This window comes from Neodiprion lecontei, chromosome 4, assembly GCF_021901455.1.
Source record: "Neodiprion lecontei isolate iyNeoLeco1 chromosome 4, iyNeoLeco1.1, whole genome shotgun sequence".
Taxonomy (NCBI): Eukaryota; Metazoa; Arthropoda; class Insecta; order Hymenoptera; family Diprionidae; genus Neodiprion; species Neodiprion lecontei.
In genome coordinates this window covers 35,475,646-35,493,681 of record NC_060263.1, presented here as the reverse complement: position 1 = coordinate 35,493,681, position 18,036 = coordinate 35,475,646, and the positions used below count along the sequence as shown (strand labels likewise).

The 18,036-nt window shown below is 44.0% G+C and overlaps 1 protein-coding gene across 7 annotated transcripts in view; it reads left to right on the top strand.

Moving 5' to 3' along the window:
- The window catches only part of LOC107222479 (polypyrimidine tract-binding protein 1), a 371,006-nt gene that overhangs the window by 100,214 nt on the left and 252,756 nt on the right, over positions 1-18,036 (top strand). For 4 of the 7 annotated variants that reach the window (XM_046738245.1, XM_046738240.1, XM_046738241.1 and 1 more), the window contains exon 1: positions 12,696-13,974. The exons of 1 other annotated variant lie outside the window; for it this stretch is intronic. The gene's annotated coding sequence lies outside the window, so the exon portion shown is untranslated. Of the gene's footprint in view, positions 1-12,694; positions 13,975-18,036 lie in introns of those variants that run through there. 2 more of the 7 variants (XM_046738239.1, XM_046738242.1) reach the window with 2 other exon arrangements.

Sequence of the window (18,036 nt, the reverse complement as noted above, 5' to 3'; positions counted from 1 at the left end):
CGATAAGTTTAATCGCCAGACGGCCTTTCCCCCCTCGTCCACCTCCCTCCCCATCACCATCCTTTATCCCCTCATCCCTCTTTACGACCCCGTATCCTCCCACCTCTCATTTCTCGCGTGTGATCTCCGCACATTGTAGGTATTGATATTACACGGTCGGAAACTGGGTGTATACGATTTAGAGACGTCGATAAGTAACTTCGAAGTTTTCGGCGATGGACAGACACTGTTTGGGAAAATTTAGAGAACGGACCGAGTACGAGAGAACCTCCTGTCTAAATCAAAGGTTGCATTCATTTTATAGGTGATTTTAGTCGATCCGATGTAGTGGATTTTTAATAAGATTTTGGGAAATCGATGTTTCCGTTAAAATTTTATACTCGTCGAACGTAATGTATTTATAATAACAAACCATCGGCGACATCGGAATATTTTCACCGGGTAACCGTGTCGTACGTCGCTGTGCTTATCCTAATCGCAGAACGTTCTGTGTAATTAATCTTTTTTTTTCTTTTTTTTTTCCTCATTCTCGTATCCACGACACGCTTGTAGCAGCATGTGTTACGCCGCGGCCATGATTGATAATGGGCAATCGCTACTTGTCGTAATTTCGAACATCGCAAATGTTGTCGTTGAACTCAAACCAGTTTATAGTTACGCATTCAGCGACCAACTTTTTTACTATTCCATTTTTTTTTAAATTTCAGAGTGTGTAAACGATTTCAATTGAACCGTGAAATTCGCATTTTATATACTCAATATTGAGAACATTTACAACTCATGACTCTCACCACATGAGTAATCGAATTGTTGTAATTACCGGTTAGTCAGCGTGGGTTAAAGAATTCATCATCCGTGTCCGATCAACGAAGTCCGATTACTTTTATACTCGACGCGAGGAACTTGGGAAGCATTTTCAGAAGCGATCACTCGTTTAAAGTTGAATAATCATAGGCCGATGCGATTGGCTTTCGGCGTTGGAGAATCAAATAATAGGGCAGATCACGATTGATCGTGCGTAATTATGATTGAGCATCCAGGTTAGCTATAGATATTCTAACTACCGACGGACGGCCCTTTAATTTGGTTATCCAGGTTCACGACGGGTCAATTGTATTTATCAAGGAATTAACCGATGAACAGATAGAAATATATTAATTAACCAAATTCGGTCGAAACGCGTCCGGCTGACAGCCGGCGGTTCCTCGACAGTAATTCGATTCATAAACTCTGCTCAACAGTTCCGGAATTCTCGGCTGTCTTTTCGCTCGCTACAGTCGATGACACTAAATGAAAGAGGCGTTTATTACGCCTAAGATATTCGGTCTGATTTACGCGCCACGTACTTTTTTTTTTCTACATCAACGATCAACGAAAATAAAATCGAAAAGAAATACAAGAAAAAAAGCAACGGAAAGTACCTCTTGAGACTCTGAAAAGCAGTTCGTTCGTATTGTTTAAAAAGCCACGGTGGAATTTCTACATCGAGTTGATCATCATCATCATCATCGTCGTCGTCGTCGTCATCCAAGTTGGCTGGTTCGCGCAAACGCTTGTCATCCATCGTTTTAAATACAGTCGAAATAAATTGCTGAAAATTTGCATGTACGGGAGTAAATTCAACCGTTGACTTAGAACCGGAAATGTCTCGCCTCCCGACACACCGAGGTCAGTAAACTCTCTTTGATCGTTGGTGAAAGCGGTTGGCCGATGGTAAAAATACCGCGTCGTTGTTCGACTGGAGCTGGATAATTTTGTGGGTACAGCATCACGGAGATTTTCCGGAAGGTCTGAGAGCACTGGAGTTCGTTTGTTCCTTGGTCGCACACGGATTCGTACCTCGAATGAATCACGTACGCACCTGCTATGCATCGAAACGCGAGCTCGGAGACTCTCGGAGATAACTGAAATTCTGCAACGTCGCGAGATCACGCGCTCGACGGAGCGAGAATGAATCCCCAAGTCTATAACTTCAAGCTTATGGGCGAATACGTGGAAGGAACGAGGTTTCTTTTTCTTTTTTTTTTTATCACTCCACGTTCCAGGAGGTGGGCAGGCACACGTAACTACAGGAAAATATATTCAACGTTCAACAACTGGACGTGTTCAACCGGGGACGACTTTGACACCTTTCCTGCACCTTGTGCTGCTTGTAATATGCCGGGAATCCAGTTTTTTGTACGACCGTATTTGTCAAATGTGAATAATAGTTATCCACTCTGCTTATCTCGTAATACAATTACGAATATCTATTTTTTCCGATTCATGAGGCCAGAGACCGGCTTTCGGATCTGGGCCCATAATGGCCTCCGAATCGGGGCCAAAACGGATAGAAAATCGGGCCAGGATGGCCAACGTATCAAGAAGTCTTAAACGTGTACCAAAAAATGAAATGGTAATTTTTGTAGCGATGGCATAAAATTTAAATGGGACTTGTAGGTACACGGGGTACCTTAAGAAGCGAAAGCGATTTATGTTCGCCCTTTTTTCGTAGCGTTTCGAGGCATCGTCCAGAAGAAAACGAGTGGTGACAAATTGGAGAATACGAGAGTACCAAAGAAGATCGTCGATCGTTGTCTCAGCTATCCTGCCCACTTGATACCGTGCAGTTAATTAAGCGACGTGTAGAACTCGTCGCTATTACAGAATAACGGGTGAACTGTTCTCGGCTTCGTGCCAACTTTCCTCTATTTTCCACCGTCTGATCGTCAGTTCAGATCCCGGTTTGTATAGCGCAATTCCTACCGTCTCGATACCGGCTTAATTGCGACGAATTCTCCCCAGCCTATACAGTCATTTGACAACTATACTTGCAAGACAGCTGATAATTCAAGATTCGCGTTATGCCGGCTTCATGCCGCACTAACGAATCGAAATTTCTTTCAACCCAGCGATGAAATGAAACAATTGGTAAAGGTTGAGTTAAAACGTATACGTTGCGATAGGAAATATTTCCGCGTCTCGTCACTCTGTCGTTTCTCATTTGCTCACATTTCGCTCGAGTTGAAACGAGAATCGCCTATCGCGTGTATAAGGTGCATGGCAGCTTTCGTCTGTACACATTCAGTAAAAGCGTCGCGACGCCTGGTTAACGGAGAGTGTCAGACGTACGTCGACGGGCCCGAAGTGTGACGCGTATATCCGTACACGTGGAGGAGCCAGAGTCCAATTAATAATCGTTTCCAATTGGCCGCCTGGTATCGGCGTTGGCGTAGGCGTCGTCACTTCTAGCTATCCAGTTTCTAGTTTCTAGTTTCTAGTTTATAGTTGCTATCCGTAGCTTCGACTCCGCTCCGCAGCTCTCCGAGTTTTGAAGGTCTTTATCGACTCCAGAAACTCGGCTAATTGTAAGTCCTCGGTGGTACCTAATACCGTTTCACGCTCCAACTCTCCGGGAGTAGCCTAGACGACTAGGCTGCTGTTGAGGCAGACTGGTGATGAGCTGGGCTACTTTAAGGAGGTATACTATTCTATTTCAAATTCGGAGTTGAATTGTCCCGGCATGAAGCTAACCGATTAAGGAGCTTTAGCTCATTGAACTGGCAGATGTGAGCATGCAAATTGGCCTTGATTTTCGACTCCAGGAGCACCAGACTTCGGGTATACTGTTCTATTCAAATCTAGAGTCTTTCCAGCTTACCGCTTAACAAGTAGCTCAAGCCCATTAAATTCGTAGATGTGAGCACATTAGTTGGCGTTAATCTTCACCTCTTACGAAGAATCGTTTAGCTTATAGAAGTTTGAACAACGTACAGTTCTTATGACGAATTTTAGTTGCAGAACTGGCGGTGATGGATAAACTAAACAGCATCCAGAAGAATCCTGAAATTTCGTTCGTGTCGGAAACTCTTGTGGTTATAAGATTGAAGATTGAAGTATATTCTCAAGATGAATGACGTGACTGACTTTGTGCTTTCCACGATTCGTTAAGACACTGTATATATTACAATACCGTTCCCTCTAAGCGATGATAATTCCCCGAACAATCGGGAATAATCTCGTCGTCGTTTCTCGGGGATAGTGGACTCGTGGATGCAGTCTGACTCATGTATAATTAATTTACGTTCCAACCGCTATCGTGACATTGACTTAAAAACACTGCAGCCCAACGGCGACATTCCAGCTTCGCCTGACGCTTGACGAGGTCGATGAAACGGTAAGAATCGTAGGAAAAACATATATTCCATCAGATTAAATCGAACCGTCGTGGAATCGGCTTTGAGCGTTGGAAATACCGGACGGAATACACTGCTGGTCGTCGGTCGAAAGACGCCAGGCGTCACCGCGTGCCGTTTGGGAATATATTCTTAGGTGTGCAGTAAAGTCGGAAAAGCGTTTCATTGCACCTCTTATATCCGCACGCGTCTCCCAGTGAAATGTCTCGGATCCTTATTTCAAACGGCAGGCAATTTTACGGTGTGGATAAAGTCGCGGAAACGACGCCGCGACGGTGAAATAAGGACGAATTTATACTCGCCTGTTGGCCAGCGGGACGGAGAGTCATGCCGGCTGGCTGAGCTTGTGCTTCTGGTTTGTATATCGGATTGATCGTTTCGGTTGATAAATAATCTAATATTAACTTCTGGCCTGCGGCAACAGGCTGCAGGTTTTGTATGTATAACGGGTTCCGAAAACGCTGGCAAAGCATCACAACGAGAAATATTATACCTATCGTAAGTTCGGTGGGATTATATACCGGAGTCCTAAATTTTTTTTTTAACCGTATAATCGAAGAGGAAGTATGTTCACAAATTTTATTCAACGTTTCAATCAGTCGGTTGAATAGGAAAATTGGACGGATAATTTTTTCGTAATTTAGTTGTTCCCAGGCAGTGGAGAAAAGGAATAAGAAAAATAAAAATTATTAAGCAATGCTGATATTTATATTTCACTCGGGTACGATGTTGCATCTGTTGTCTTTTATAATCATACTCATTGTACAACGACGAAAGATAATATTCTAATTTTAACATTTTTTCTTTCTTTCTTTCAAACGACCCGGAAAATCTGCTCAAATATTTATGACGATTCAACACGCCGCCTGGCACTCGTTGTCGGCCTTTGATCCGTAAAAAGTGTTGAAAAATTAACTTGCGATTGAATTGAACATCTTGTTTTTTATTATGCTGTGATGCCAGATTTTAGCGAGTTGTTTTTTTCTTTTTTTTTTTTTAACTGTAGCAATTACTCGACGGTTTAAGCTGTCGATACATTTGCTAGTTAATAGATATTTGTACGTTTGGGAATTGAACGAATGGACACGTGTCGTATATCTTAAACCGATTGTCGTAGATTGAATTGACCTGTGCGTTTGAACGTTTATTCAAGTCAAGCAATTCGCGTTTAAATGTACGTATCTAATGAGTTTCGTTGCATGAACTTGTGATCTGTATTAAAATATACAAAACCTGTTGTGAATCATGAAATATGAAAAAAAACCATCACAGGTGTAAATTACTTATCGCAGTACTTTGATTTTCGCATAACAGGTAGATGGTATATGTTTTGTAAATCAAATACGATTTCAATAATTTTCGATACTGCCGTTATGTCGCGAGAGCATTTTTACTTCGTGATTATGCAATACTAATTAACAAACTAACTTTGATGTATTTTTTAACAATAATACGTAGATGCAAGTAATGTTCAAGAATTGTTATCTTTATTGTTTCAGGTAAGTTGGATACCAGCTGTTCGTCAAAATTGAAAATCAACAAATGGGGATCGGAAGTTATACCGATCTTGACTCGCTTTCGGTGTAAATCGCAAAGTCGATTGCGATTCGGCGATCGCCGCATGCGTCATGAATCCATCTAGCGGTGGATATCGGTACGAATAACCGATTCGTGAGTTTTGTTATACCGAAGTGCGTACATTGTTCCAAAATTCATACTCGCTGTAATTAAGCACAGGTTATAATTTATATTCTTCGCATTTACTGACAGAAATTAAAAATACCAATAAAAGTAGATCTGTTTTTTTTCCATCCGAAATTTTTCCCTCACTCGATCGAATTTTTGCGATTGTGACGCAGTCAGTATTGATAAGGATAAAGTTTCTTCGTTTTATGCTTGCGTCTTAACTTTTACCACAAACTTTTATCCCTACCTTTTTCTTGTTCTGTGATAACATCAATATTTGAGCCAAAGAAAGCGGCGGAAAGTTTACCGATATTTGTCCGAATTTTTTTGGAGCCGAAATTTTTTTATATCGGCCCGATTACTTTCCAAAGTTTGTGAATAATAAACGAATCAATTTTCCCACAACCAGTGTATAAAATCGTTGGGAAAATTTGGATAATTCTGTATTTCGTATAAGTTATGTTACTGTCTTCGTATTTTCTCATTTGGGTTGTATATTTTATTTTTATTTTTCATCATGAAACAAAACTCACCATCGCCAGAAAGGGTTTCGTTTGAATACTTATCAAAACACCGACAGAAAAATGCGAAACATTGTTTCATCCATCCGAGTTGCAGACAGGCATAATATTATAGCCAGAAAGGCTGAATCAGCAAATGAAACCCTTTTTTTCCACGCGTACTTTTTCGTTGGTTGGCAAATTTTCAAAGGAGAATTTCAGGATAATTCACTCATTTCACATCCTCCGCATGACGGATTAATTGTCTCTCCTTTTGATTTTGCTCTGAAAATTATTTAAAAAGCTTAAATCAGATGAAGATGAAAGCTTGCAGAAGCCGAGTCCCTCTGATGCTTATAATTCTCACTCCAAATACCTATAATACAGCTGACAGTGCTGCGGAGAGAAAGAAGAGCTCCCGCTGAGCAAGGGAGACGGCAATTTCTGTCGCCACGATACCGAATATCTCCATTTTCCATACATAGTGACGGATAACTCGAAAAATTTTCAAACAGGGAATTACGATGGGTGTAATTGTCCTTTTCGGTAATCCGAATTACCCCGTTTCGGTGCTCGTCTCGCTAATTCCGCCGTTTTTTCAGTCGTATATTCACAGGTCTCGAAACTCTGGTCGTGGAGGTGGGCCCTTACGCTTGTCGGTAATGCTTCAAAAATTTTCCGCTGCACGTGTGGCGCTTCGATCTCGGTAGACAGTGATCGTCCGCATAGACATAGAGCATGAACTACGGATCTAGGTAGAAGATCGCTCGGTCTGTGGAAACAGACAGAAACACAGGCGGGAAATATCTCGTCTCTTTCTGAGAATTCGATTGGTGGCTCGTCGCTACCTCATTGAACGGTGACAAATGGCGTCGACCAACGGCCAATCGCATCCTTAGAAAGAGATTAGAAAGAGACAGCAAGAAACATTGCCGGCGTGTAGTATCCGACCGATACACAATTTTCAGCCAAAACCGTAACCGAAACTGAAACTTGTGTAGTCAAGTCAAAATATATCCTGAAATCTAGTGTTTTTCTCAGCTTTTTAACAGATTATTCGATTAGATCAAATAAAAGACTTCAATTTATTACAAAATCACTTTATTATTGGAATGGAATGCAGGTACCGACGAAATTAATTTCCAACATATCCTGCGCACTCCACGCTCTATGTCCATATTGTCCATGATTGTCCGCGTGAGCCAATGGAGTAGAACCAGGAAGTGAGTGAGAGAAGGAGACGAAATCCCGGCAAACAAAGTTGGGCCAGATCTCAGCGCATATAGTTAGTAGTACCGATTTCTGCCACTTGTTGCGTCCGTGTTCTTTGTTCGTTCAAATATTATGATTATTGAGTATCGACCAGGTATCGATAGCTGCCTGGTTTGCATATTTTGGAGGAAATCGGTACTGCTAATTCTTCGTCAAAAACGGGCCCACTTTTTATCGGCAGACAGGCTTGAGTTTCGACTCCTCGCTTACTTCTAGAGTAGAACCTTTTGCTCCGTCATGTTACGTTGTTCTGTACCAAGATCGCAGCGCCAAACGTCCAGCGGAGAACTTTTGAAGCGTTACCGTCAGGCGTACGGGACCCATCCTTACCATCGGAGTTTCACCAGCTGTGTAATATAATTTTGTACGACCGTGACCGTTCGAGACGCGGGCGTCACCCGGTGCATACAGTCAGTCCGATAAGAGATAAGAGGACGAGGTCTTTGCGGCGACTGGTCCACTCGCAGTCGGCTGACGTTCTTGGCTCGCGGTTCGCGGAAATCGCCTCTCTCTCTCTCTCCGCGTCTCGTTGTCCGCGGGATGACGGCGGTAGGCGGAGATTCGGAATCTCAGTTCGAGGACGGACTCGACGAGAGTCGAGAAGCGAACTGAGATTCAACGACGCGACGCCCGGCGTCGTCGCCGACGGAGCGGGATTCGGTTATTCCGCGTGCGTAACGCGATCGCGAATGCGATCTTCGTTTACTTTGAATATCTTCATCGCTTCCCGCGTCGCGACGCACCGGCTCTTTGCTCTCTATTATTCGCTCGTCTCGGCATCGCGTCTCACGATCTTCAAAGAGGGTGGAATAAAAATCTAATACCCTCGAGTCCGCAGCACTAAAAGCCCGCTGTTCGTCGCCGGTGCGAAAGGGGCGAGGAGGGGCGAACGCTTCACAGTTCGCTTTATATCACCCACCGTACTCATACGGCGGACTCTTCGTAACTTCCTGCGTCTTAACTTCTCGCATAGACAAAAACTAAGAAAAAAAAAGAACCTCTCTATCAGATTTCACGTACAAATGCAGTCGAAGGTGTCTTCTTTTCTTTACGTCTTCTCTAATACGTTAAATTGAATCGTGATTTTGCCTGCCCCGAAGATTTTTCTACCTTGAGATTTATCGTCATTGTAGCTATTCCCCAGAATCGTGTTGCGTCAAATGATTGTTAGATTTCAATTTGCAGCGTTAGTCGAAGTGTATTCGTGTACATATATTGAAAGTTTTCGTCAACTTTATGAAAACCTATTGAAAGAACCCTTACAATAGACATATGTGCGTATTCAGGGGAACGGATGTCACGAATCAAATAACTTGGGAGTGCTTTTTCATTCCGTTATATGTCGAGAGGGAGTGCGAGAGGTTATTTTAGACGAGTGAAGTATCTCCTTTTTATAGAAGTAGCGTGAAATTTCATTCCATTCTTATAAAATCGTTGGAATGTATGTATCGGTGTATAAAACTTATACTATTTTCATCCAGCGAATCCGTGTGTGTACTGAGAAATGCCCAACATCATTTTCCGTGTATAATACCGTATACCTCGCCAACAAGGTGAATACACGTACCTACGTCTGCAAAGTAGGTGGATTTTGTTGACTGGCCACTTAAAAATCAAACAGAAGCTAAAAGCGACTTTTCGCGTGACTAAAATGTCAACTTACGCCATCTAGCAAATCTTACTTCATATTTTTATGTATAAAAAATTGTACCGGCGGAACGGATGAAAGATGCTGCTGATCTGGCTTGGGGCAGAAAACCCATGGTTAATTCAGGCTTAATTTTAAAATTTATTCCGAGAACATTGCATGAAATTTGAAAGCTTTTGCGTGTAAATTTAAATTCTACGTAGGTTCAAAATGTTCCCTAAACTTTGGTAGACTCCGAAATAATGCGAACGGAAAGTGTGAAAATTGAAATGTCTACGGTATACACACACACATGTATATAATATATATATATATGTTAGGAACAAGGTTTAGTATAATAAAATTGATATTACAATATTTTATATACGAATAGTTTTATTGTAATATGATTTTCTCAGTTTTTCCAAAAATACAGTTTGTACGAACAAAAATAAGTTTATATACATATAATATACCGGTGAACAAAATTTTGTAACAAGGAAGGTGCTTTCTAATTTTGAAATTGCTATTCATCCTCGTTATTATTTTGATTCGATAAGGTCTAGTTTTTTCGTTACAGCTACTACCAGTAAAATTGAATTTTTATCATTTTGACTTACTTTTTCTGATTCAGGGTATTTTGTTATTAATCGTAACTAATTAACTGGTATTTATAGCAAATATCGAAACACCCTGAATCAAAAGAAGGTGAGTCAAAACGATAAACATTCAATTTTACTTTCAGTAGCTGTAACACAAAAACTCGACCCGCACGAATGAAAATAGAATATGGTTTTGTAATGAGGGTAAATACCCCTTTCTTGTTGTCAAAAGTTTAGTTGCCCAGCGTAATCATTCGGCGCTCGGCGCAGGGCCGAAAAGATCGAGTAAAGAAATCCGCTGTGTTATTATTCTCTAGCTCTGTCCTTCGTTGCCCGCGGTATTATTACGATAATTGCCTATCGTCATGACCGTTAATACATATATCTCCGTGAATGACACGGGAAAACGTTACCATCACGGACCGAAGAAGCTTTCGGAGTTCTTAGGCGCGGGTAATGCTGCCATGATTAAAATGGCCATTTAGCTAACGATTGAGGAGGAATAAATAAGGTCTCTGCCCAGCTATATTGTAGAAGCCTCATCCGTTAATGGAAGGCGAGAAAAGGGGCGCGATTTTGGTGGGCCTTTCGTCCAAAATCCCAAGGCGACATGGGGCCAGGTATTTTTGATACACTACAGGGATTTGCTAATTTTTACACTCGGTTTCAAGCTATTTTTAGAACATTCTATTTATACAGTGTTCAAGTTTCTCAGGTATAATCTATGATACACATATCTGGAATAATTAAAATATCAGCAGGAGAGATATTGTGGGTGAATATTCATGTAAATAGGTATAATAAAACATGTTTAATTGCAACGATTTTGTATTTAAATCGATGCTTAAAATCCATATCTAAATGATTGCAGTTCCACGAATAATTTCGACGAACTTTATTAAATAAAATTTTGCGTCGGTGAAAGGATTTTGCAATTGAAATATGCAACTGTTTTTGTGGAATCATTTTATTCATTTTATCATTCAGCGCTGCTTCACAGTTATCGCATGGAGGATACAAGCCAATTTGCTTTGTAGGTAAATATACGAAGTTTAATATCAAATTTCGGGTAATTCTCCGATTTTTGTACATCCTTCGGGTGTTTTATAATCTCCATCGTGACTCTTGGAATGGCCCGAGTCGTTTTCCCGTCTAACCGTTAGAAATTCTCAATAGCGCGGTGTCTGAAACACGTTGAGATCGGTCGTATTACAGCATCGCGTCGCGACGAGGAGGAATAAACGTTTTTCGAAAGAGCAGTGATTACCGGGCGTCGCGTCGCGTCGGTGAGCACTTTAATTCTCCTACGTCAAGGTATGGGAAGAATAGAGGGGAGACGAACGTCGCGTCCTCGAGAAGTTCGGTCGCGGGCGGTCGGAGCGGACTCTTCTTTCAAATAAAAGGGGTTGTCGAAGGCCCGTACATGCTTGCGTAGTGGAAACGCGTTGCGGTAAATTTCGAGTCTCCCCCTCGTCGAGGGGAAGGTCGATGCGTGCGTGGGAGTCGTGCACTCGGACAAGAACGTGTAAGGAGGGGCGGGGGGGGGGGGGGGGGGGGGGGGGCGATGAAGTGCGTCGGAACACGCGTCGCGGCGCCGACGAACGAAGTGTTGGTGTCGCGTGTGTGCGCGTAAGGGTCTATATTTGCTTTCTTACGAGCGGACAACACGAGCCAAGTTATACAGGGCGTGTTTGAGGGGCGCGTCTGAGTGATTTCGCTCTGGGGTATGAAGGCGCGTTCTTATTTTCTCGTAGTACGCGCGCAACGTCGCCGCACACAAATGCCGATAGGTCGCTCAAACAGACGATCCTTCTCAGCCACCCACGTCCTTAATTGGTTCCGCTCCCTCGATCATCCCCCTTTATTTCCACCCTCGGCGAACCTCGCGTTATACGCGAATATACGAGAGTATACGTATCCGTTTGTCAACGAGGCCGTGTTCCGAAACTCGACGAGCATAGTCGTAGGTCGTAGTTTCGCGTCTCGTGCTAGCTTTGCGCTGTATTAATATTCGATACCGACCTCGGCAAGTAGCGGGAAACAGCCTAAAAGAAGACCTGCGATTGCCGCGCGGTGATCGGACTCTTCGAGAGATCGACGCAACGTAGCCAACAACAAACGGCAGAGATCGCCGGCGACCGGTTCGACCGTCCGATCGACGCGGCAGCGTCGCGAAGTCGCGGCTCTCCCTCCTCCTCATTCTCATCCTCATCCCGCCTTCGGTCCGTCGTTCTATTCCTCCTCCTCAGCGCCGGACTGGACGGCGTCCTTCTACCTCTTCCCCGCGGCGCCGTAGTTTCTCCTCTCCTGCATAAGTCTCGTGCTGCGGACCGAAGGCTTAAATAATTTAATATCTCCGATCCGCCGCGTTACAACCACCACCACTACCATGCATGTAACGCAATTCCTCCAATTTTACAGATAAAAATTTCAAACTCAACGCAGTGACGTTTTTACCCTTACTGGCCGTGTAGAGCATGACGCAAGTATGCAACGAAGCTTCGCCACGTCCTACGACGTAGTAGGTTGCAGGTAGTAGGTATGTAAGCTCTTCCAAAAGCCGGCGTGTAATGGCAGTCGCATGTGCTCCGCAGCCGGCTTCGCCGCTACAACAAACGGCGGCAACCGAGTCGCCCGTGAGCAGCGGCAAGCAGCGCGCCATCCAGCTGTCTCCCCTCGCCCCCCTCCCTTGCCCCTACCCTCCTTCTCCACGCGCCCCATGCCGCCACGACGCCACTCTCCTCCCACCCCGCCGACGTTTCTCTCTCTCTCTCTCTATCCGCCCCGCCAAGCTGCCAGGGTCCGTGGTGGTGAAGTTTTAGCGTCACTACTCGTGGTGTGCCTACAACTTATTGTTAGTCGGGGATCTATTACGTACTTTTCTTCCGTGTGAATAACATTACGTTTATTGATACGAAGAAGACAAAGACGAGGAGGAATAGCGGGAGAAGTTGGCGAAAATTTTCTGTTCTGTTTTTTCGTTTCTTTGTTTGTCGTTGGGGATATCGGAGTGCGGTTGTTCTGTGTATCGTAGACAGCTCGATAGTACCGAGCGTGGTATTTGTTGTGAATCGGTCGAATTTCACTGTTTGAGGTCGATTACTCATCATCGGACCGTTGTGCCGTACGTGCGCGGCGTAATCCTAGTTTTACTCCTGTTTACATCGTGTTCGACAACGACCAACGACTGTTACACAAAGACAGAGTTGCCGTAGCAGAGCTGTCGTATTTTCATAACCTATACTCTACCTACGCACGCCGCACCGGTTTTCATTCGAGTAGCAGCAGCCAGCCGCCTTGCCACGTCTCGACGCGAGAGGCAGTTCCGACCGAGTGTGCTTGCTCTTGACAACCGAATTTTCAACCCGAAACGAACGAACGAACGAACGAACGAACGAACGAACGAACATTCGGCGTCCGTCTCCGCACCGCGCGGTCTCTCGCCTCTCCTCGCCTCTCTCCCTCTCTCTATTCATCCTCCACGCACCTATGTTTCACTGCGGTTCTTTCATTCCTGTCAACTCGTCCACGCTCTGACAGAACGACGCGACGCGACGCGCGGCTTGTTCTTTCTAACCTTCAAATCGTGCTGCGTCGGTCAGGTTTTCGGTCGGTCGGTCGGTCGGTCTGCGCGCTACGAAACACTCCGGGATATATATATATATATATATATATATATATATATATATATATATATATATGAATATATATATATATATACACACATATATGCTTGGATAGAACGCCGGTTTTCACGCCGGAGATCGAGACGATCGTTACTGATCAGTGTATAGTGTTTTATGATTATAATAATAGTGATAATAGTTGTGACAACGGTGTTAACGCTTGTAACATTAACAACGCCTTTGTTATCGTCTCTGCATCGAGTATTTGAAAAGTAGGAGTGAAAAAAAAAAAAAAAAAAAACAAAAACGACTTGTGTGAAATCGAAATAGTGCAGTGAAGAAGCATCCGGTGTCGGTTGTGACAATTTCTTTTGTTTTTGGATACCCGCTGCTACGCATATCGTCGAGAGTTCTTCTTCACCTACGACCTCAAGTTTTCCATTTCATTGTCTCTTTCTCCGTTTGGCAAGGGATCTGCCAGACTCGGTAAGTACCGCCTCTCACGACGCACTTTTCCACTACGGTTTTTCTTTTAAATACCTCCCCCCCGTTGCATTATCCTCACGCACTTATTTTTATTCCTCTTTTATTATTTCTTCTTCTCATCGCCGCCATGCGTCACCGACGAAACGACGCGTCTCCTCGGCTACCTCGGTCAGGTACAAGCGATTAATTACGATACTTGGAACGGAACGACGCGACCGGCTCGGCTCGACTCGTCACGTCACGTCTTCCAGTCTATGCCGCAGACACGCGCACACGGAAACCCGATTCACGTAAGAATAATTCCACGAATTGTGCGAGGCTCGCAGTCCTCGTCCGATTATGCTCCTCGCGCATCCCCCGTCCTCTCCTCTCGACCTTACGGACACGTTCGTAACGGTTGCAAAACAGCTGACTGACTATCCAGCTTCGAGGTCGAGCAAACGCAACTCTACTCAACTCCAATCCGATCCAATCCTCGGCGATGCGCCGCGCGCCGGAAGGAACCGGTCGCCGTTTTCTGGTACTAGCTATGCGTACGCAGCCGATGGACGGATCGACCGTTTTTCCCTTTCCGTCTTCTTCTTTCTTCGGGATATCGGTATCCTGCCGATTTCGAAGCACCGAGTTTGCTCAGATTCGCCAAACGTTCATCCCCGTCAGGGTTGATGCAAAATTTCGTCGATCAACGTTGAATAATATCCATCAAGTCAGGGTTTTTCTCGTGAAACGATTACGGAGAGAGAGAGACAGAGAGAGAGAGAGAGAGAGCGAAAATTGTCGGCAACGTTCTTTTCCGATCTATCGATGATCGATCGACTCGTTTTCGCGATTCGATATCCGAACGTTCTTCCCGAGACTCTATATCCGATATGTGTGTACAACATTTCCAGTGCATGATTATTTAGCCATTGCGTATACTCGGAGGGGAATATGATCCCGTTGTGTATACAAATCGGAGTTATTTTAGCCTGCTGATGTGTCGAGGCGGTGGAATATGGAGTTGGATACGCGCCGAAGAAAATCTCCCCCCAATTCTTTTAGGAATCGAAAGACGCTCGGCGCCGACCGAGACGGTCCGTAATTCTCTCTCTCTCTCTCTCTCTCTCCCTACTCTCTCTACTCCCTCGGCACGCATTTCTCTCCGTTCCTCATTCCCGTCGTTTCACCTGCTGCACCGACGCGATGCGTCGCGGCCGCGGCAACTCGAGACTCGCAGACGCATTCCTCGTGTTTACGACGGTCGCGGCCCACGCGGAATTCAATGTGCTCGCGAAATACGCGGGTCACACTTTTAACATCCGAGCCGCGAGTATCGACCCCGAAGTTGAAGAGAACGCGGTTCGTTTGCGCCTCGATGAAATTTTCATCCAGAGATGTTTTCGCCTCCGTTAGTATATCACGGACGGGCATGCGCGTCGACGCTTTCCGTGCAAGCCCTCCTCCTCTTAAAGACGAAGCGGGGCGAAGATAGGGGGGGATTCACGCGGGGAAAAAGAATCGGCCTCGAAGGGCGCCCCCGGCTCGGAACCAGACGAACGAACCGTCGAGGAAGCCTGAAGGGGGGAAAAACCGGTTGCGAGGATGGCGGACCGACGAACCCCGTATTTATTATACCCTTCGTCTCACTCCTCACACTTTGAGATTCACATCCTCTCCCCTCCGCTCCTTCTCTCTTTCACCTCTTTCATCTTTTTCATCTTTTTCATCTTTTTCATCTCCTTACTCTCCCGCCATCTTTTTCTCCCTTCGGGCCACGTGGAGCTGCCGCACTAGTTGCGCATCCCCAAGGTTGTCCGATATCTTGAACCGAGAATTGCGCGTCTGGTGGTTGCTATTCCCGTCCCGCTCGAATCGACATGTTGCAGTTGTTTACCATTCGTACCTCGGATACCGTCACAACACTAAAGCAGTGACGCTGATCGAATACTGGTATTTCTTGGAAATATTGAAATCTTTCGTATATACTGTTATTTATTGAAACGTCATCTCTGGACTCACGCTTTGGAACAGATCACGTGTATGTTTTACCCAGGAATTGAGTTTGCGTGGAAACAAATGTTGAGAATTATACAATTTGCACGAACACAACGATTAAGCGAAAACGTGAATTTTCACAATAACAAGATATTCAAATGTCTCGAAACATCGTCGACATCAGCTTTTGAACAAACCACTTGTCTGGAAATATTTAAAAATGTAAATATTTGAGTTTAAAATGTCGACGGTAAAATTTTGATATTCTCAATACGGAATGAGACCCATAAATTAATTCTAACCATCGACGGCGGCAGTAGCGGCAACGTTAGCAGGAAAGGGACGATTTTTTCGCGATTTGGTCTAATTGCGTGCGAATCGCGATAATCCCAATACACAGTATGTTTCTTTTTCCCTACGCACCTATGCTTATATGTATATTTTTGCGTCCATGATACATAACGTCGTTTTTTTTCTCCTCCTCACATCGACGCGTTTCTCGGCGTCGTTCGTTCGATCGATCGTTCTATCTACGGACAATTGTACATACGTTGTCATACGTTTGTATATTGAAATCCTGCATGCTATTATTATATTTACATTATGTATCGAGGTATGTTGTAGACTCTGATGATACGGCAAATATAAAACCGTACTGCACGGCCATGTGTATAGACGGCTAGCGTACCGTTTGCTGCTGGAGTTGATAAAATACACGCGATCAAAGATCCATCGATACTCTAACGTCGTACGGTGTATGCATACATTTATAAACGGAAGACGGGTATTATCATACATCGAGTTATTTCAAACAAGGTTTATTGTCGATGTCGTCAATAAAATTCTTCCCCTACTCCGTCTTCATGCCGTTTTCTCTTCCACCGTTTCCATCACACTTTGCGGGTCAACTTGTGGCCGATGTACGAATTTTATACACATCTTCTGGTCATCCTATCATCACGCTTCTGATATATATCGGCGAAGAACAACGTTTTTTCTTATTCTAACAGTCGTTTTACTAATCGGGTCTTTTCGTCGCTTCGCTTCCATTATGCATTCAACAAGCGAATCCCGCGGATGGCATGTCGAGTTTTTCAAATCCAACAAAGATATATACATATTTATTTTTTTTTTTACCCATCACTTTTTCCTCGCTTCTATAACAGCGAGACATTGTACACAAGTAGCAATTACCATCACCCCTCCTCAGTTCTTTTTTCGCGTGTCGATTGACGCGCGACGCTATCATATATTATACATTGGTGGAAAAATTACAGCCACACTCGACGTGTTTATGTACAAACAATATAGAATGTACATGGGGGAAGGTTTAGTTGGTAAACGACTATGATACGTATCTTGTTTTTTCTCATTACTAATGCAGAATTCGATAACGCGATTGATATTTTCAAATGATTATAACCGCATCATTCCATCAGATCTGAAAGCTCAGCTCTGTACTTTGGCATGGAGGTTTCTTTTTTAATCCTCTACCTTTCGTCACCCTTGTCTGAGCCTCGCGATTGCGAAGCCTGTGTAACTGTAATATCAAAATTTGTTTCTTTGTTCAACTATTTATCCTCTCGCAATTTAAGTTCCCGCGGTAAACTTGTTCCGAAAAAAGTTTAAAAAGAAAAAAGAAAGAAAACGAAAAACCGATTTAGGGAAAGAACAAGGGGTGGGGAAGATTGAGAGCGAGAAACTGTAGGGCTTTGGTCAGTCAGAGGTGACCATGTATAAGAGGAAGGTGCGTTTTTCTTCTACCTGATTCGAATTTTCCCTTCTCTTTCTTTTTCCACCGTTTTCACCTTCTCGGATTTTTACCCTCTTTTCGCATTTCATATCCCTCGGGTAACCGGCGCACCTGTCTCTCCTTCTCCTTCTTCTTCTTCTTCTTCTGGTACCGACCCAAAAGGTCTCAGCACGTCAGTCCCAACCTTCGATCTTTCGTCCAGCTTGAAACTACGTGTCGTAACTTGACCCAAGGAGAAACCCGCTGTCCCCTTTTGGCCAGCCTTGTTGCAACTATCGTACATCTGCCAAAAATTCTATCTTTTTGTTCTTACCGTATACGGTGGGACAAAATCG